Consider the following 4,068-nt stretch of genomic DNA (forward strand, 5'->3'; position numbering starts at 1 on the left):
ATTATGATCAAATTAAAGTACCAACAGATGATTTTTCGGGAATCATACAAGCTGATTCTAAAGTTCATATGATATAGCTAAAAATACTGTGTTATATATTGTAAAGTTGGTAAGAGAGTAGATCTTGAATGTTCTTACCACAAAAAAACACATGGTAATGAGGTCTTGGCTAACACTATTGGTTATAATCATTTTGCAATACGTAAATGTATCAAATCAACACGCTGTACCCCTTAAACGTACACAAGGTTATACGTTAATGATATCTCAATAAAAGTGGGAAAAAATTAAGTTCACATGAAAAAACAAACAAGCAAGATTAGGTCTGGAAAACCCAGAAAAAAAAGAGCAGTGAGGAGGAACCAGCTGTACTAGAAAGTAAAATACACTACGAACATCAGCATTGAAACCAATGTGGAATCAGCCCGCATATGGACAGAGCAAGAGAACAAAGTGAAAGTCCAGAAATACACCCGCAAGCAGCAGCGTAGCACAGGGAGATCGTCTTGGTGCTTTGCGACGACCTAGAGGGGTGGGATAGGGAGGGTGGGAGGGAGGCTCAAGAGGGAGGGGATATGGGGACATGTGTATGCATAGGGCTGATTCACTTTCTTGTGCAACAGAAACTAACACAGTATTGTGAAGTAATTATACTCCAATAAAGATCCAAAAAAATTAAAATTATATATATATATATATATATATATATATATATATATATATATATAGATAGATAGATAGATACAGAGGTATACCCAAATGCACCCAGGAATTTACGATGTGTTAAAGGTGGCCTATCAAATCATTGTGATAAAGATGAGCTTTTAAATAAATGATGTTGGGCCATAAAGACACACTACACATCAGGATAAACTCCTGATGGACCAAATATTCCATGTGAGAAATGAAACTATGGAACTTTAAACAGGGGAAGCCTTTCTAAAAATAAATTCTAAAGGGCTTCCCTGGTGGTGCAGTGGTTGAGAGTCCGCCTGCCGATGCAGGGAACACGGGTTCGTGCCCCGGTCCGGGAGGATCCCACATGTCACGGAGCAGCTGGGCGCATGAGCCATGGCCACTGAGCCTGCGCGTCCGGGGCCTGGGCTCCGCAATGGAAGAGGCCACGGCAGTGAGAGGCCCGCGTACCACAAAATAAATAAATAAATAAATAAAAATAAATTCTAAAAAAAATTAAATCCAGAAAAGATTAAAAGAAAAAACTCAAATTCAGCTACATAAAAGTAATGTTTGGCTTATGATTTTTTTTTTCTAAGCAAAAACCATAGGAAAAAGACCAACTTGGGGAAAAAAGATGATTATAACCCATGTCATAGAGTAAGGGTTAACTCCCATAATATATAAAGAGCTCCTGGAAATTCTAAAGAGAAAAACCAACAACCCAGTAGGAAAATGGGCAAGTGGGTGTGGGAGGGAAATAGCAACAGCCCTTAAACACATGAGAGCCCCACAGGGTTGGTGATGAGGCCATGGAAGCAGGCACCCACCCTCACAGCTGGTAAGAGGACGGAATGGCATCTCCCTGGGGAGGGCAATTTCTGGGAACCACCCAAATGATTGCAAAGTTGCCTTTCGACTCAAGATCCCACTTCTGGGAATCCACCCAACAGACAGTGCTGTGCATGAATCAGATGATATATTGGCAAGGTTATTCACGGAGGCACTATCGTAGCAGCGAAGATTGGAAACAAGTGTCTATCGCCCTATGGGATACAGTAGAGAGAATGAGGACGGTCTCTAGGTTGGGTGTGGGGTGAGCACCAGGACCTATTAACTGAAAAAAGCAAGGAGCACAAAGATACCTTCGGGAAGGACAGAGACATAAGACTATATATATTTAATTCGCTTGTATTTACGTCAGGAAACACTGAAAGAAAAAGCAAGATATTAATAAAAAATGGTTACCTATAGAGAGTTGGGGGAAAGGTAGATGGAGACATGGGTGGGAGAGAGCTTTATGTCATCTTGATATTTTAGGTATTAGAAAAATCTAATTTAAAAAAGGACTTCCTTCCCTGGTGGCACAGTGGTTGAGAATCTGCCTGCCAATGCAGGGGACATGGGTTCGAGCCCCAGTCTGGGAAGATCCCACATGCTGCGGAGCAACTAAGCCTGTGCGCCACAACTACTGACCCCGTGTGCCACAGCTACTGAAGCCCGCACGCCTAGAGCCCGTGCTCCGCAACAAGAGAAGCCACCGCAATGAGAAGCCTGTGCACCGCAAGGAAGAGTAGCCCCCGCTCGCCGCAACTAAAGAAAAAGCCTGCACGCAGCAACGAAGACCCAACACAGCCAAAAATTTTAAAAATAAATAAATAAATAAATAAGGACTTCACTTGTTCATTTTTTAAGACTTTGATTGAACAATGTCTAAGGCTCCTATGAGTATGTGGGTGGGGGTGAAGAGTGCGGGGGTAGGTGGAGTATGTGATGCATGGTCATAAATACGTCTATTTTCACATATTCAAAAAGTAATCTGAATATCTTCTTTGGTGCACATGGAAAACAATTAAGTCCCATTATTAAGAAGCCAAATCTGGTTATTAATTGGAAGGGCATGAGTATGAGAAATAACAAAGAATCAGAGAGACCCCCCTGAATTCTCAGAGACAGACAGTGGCTGCCCTCCAGGGAGCTGAGCCCCTCTGTGGGGCACGACCAACACACTCAACACAAAATGTCTTTTTTTTTTTTTTTTTCCGTTACACGGGCCTCTCATTGTTGTGGCCTCTCCCGTTGCGGAGCACAGGCTCCGGACGCGCAGGCTCAGCGGCCATGGCTCACGGGCCCAGCCGCTCCGCGGCATGTGGGATCCTCCCGGACCGGGGCACGAGCCCGTGTCCCCAGCATCAGCAGGTGGACTCTCAACCACTGGGCCGCCAGGGGAGCCCAAAATGTCAGTTTTTGACACCCGATTTAAGATAGAGCTACTGCTCCTCCCATCCCCCCACTGCCCATCTTCCTCCCTTGTTTCACCTGGGTCCTTAGAGGTAATCACTGTCTTACATAAATTTCTACTTACCTTGTCTGTCTTCATTAATTGCTGGGTCTCCAGGCCCAGGTTCACAAGTAACCCCTTAATAAATACTTCTGGATGAACAAAGTAGCAAATCACTGCCTGGATTGACTGATGCCTCTTTCTGAGACGCTGGATTCTAGCATCCTGGTTTTATCTTCTCAGAAATCTGGATGCATCTCAATCACGGAGGGCCAGCGGGAGTTGTGGCAGTGGCCACAGTGAGGGCATGTGCAAAGTGGCCGTCCCTCTTCATACTCTTGTCCCTCCAATCGAGTGATGCGCACCATGTTGTCGAAATTAATCGCCACTGGAAACGTCTTTATTTTTTATTTTTTGCTGTACGCGGGCCTCTCACTGTTGTGGCCTCTCCCGTTGTGGAGCACAGGCTCCGGACGCACAGGCTCAGTGGCCATGGCTCACGGGCCCAGCCGCTCCGCGGCATGTGGGATCCTCCCGGACCAGGGCACGAGCCCGTGTCCCCAGCATCAGCAGGCAGACTCTCAACCACTGTGACACCAGGGAAGCCCTGGAAACGTCTTTAAAAGGCTTATGCTGTGATCCCGCATTGAGACCACAAGTTAGCATGTCCCCCAACCAAAATGTGTGTGTGTGTGTGTGTGTGTGTGTGTGTGTGTGAGAGACCATGTCCTAAAAGTCACAGAAACAGAACAGCAAGGAGTAAATCTTTGACATTAGAAAAGCAAGTATTCGTTATTGGGAAAACGACTGAAATTACATATTTTCTTGCCAAGCAACAACCAAGAGTTTTGCAGAGTCTAAGAAAGAAAAAAATACCCACAAAGAAGTGAAGCTGTGTTTTGTTTCATTGCAGCACCATCACAGGCCACAGCAGGGCAGACAAACTGCAAAATTTGCCAGGAGACAGTGAGGCTGCCGTGACCCGCGAAAGGTCTGCACAGGAAGAGCACTCAGCCTGTCTCATGCTTCCATGGGCGGCTTGTTTTCTTACTTTACATAAAGTAGCGGTGTATCTTACAAATGAGATGGCTTGAAATATAGTATGTGGTTTG

Source organism: Phocoena phocoena, chromosome 10 (genome assembly GCF_963924675.1).
Source record: "Phocoena phocoena chromosome 10, mPhoPho1.1, whole genome shotgun sequence".
In the NCBI taxonomy this organism is placed as follows: domain Eukaryota; kingdom Metazoa; phylum Chordata; class Mammalia; order Artiodactyla; family Phocoenidae; genus Phocoena; species Phocoena phocoena.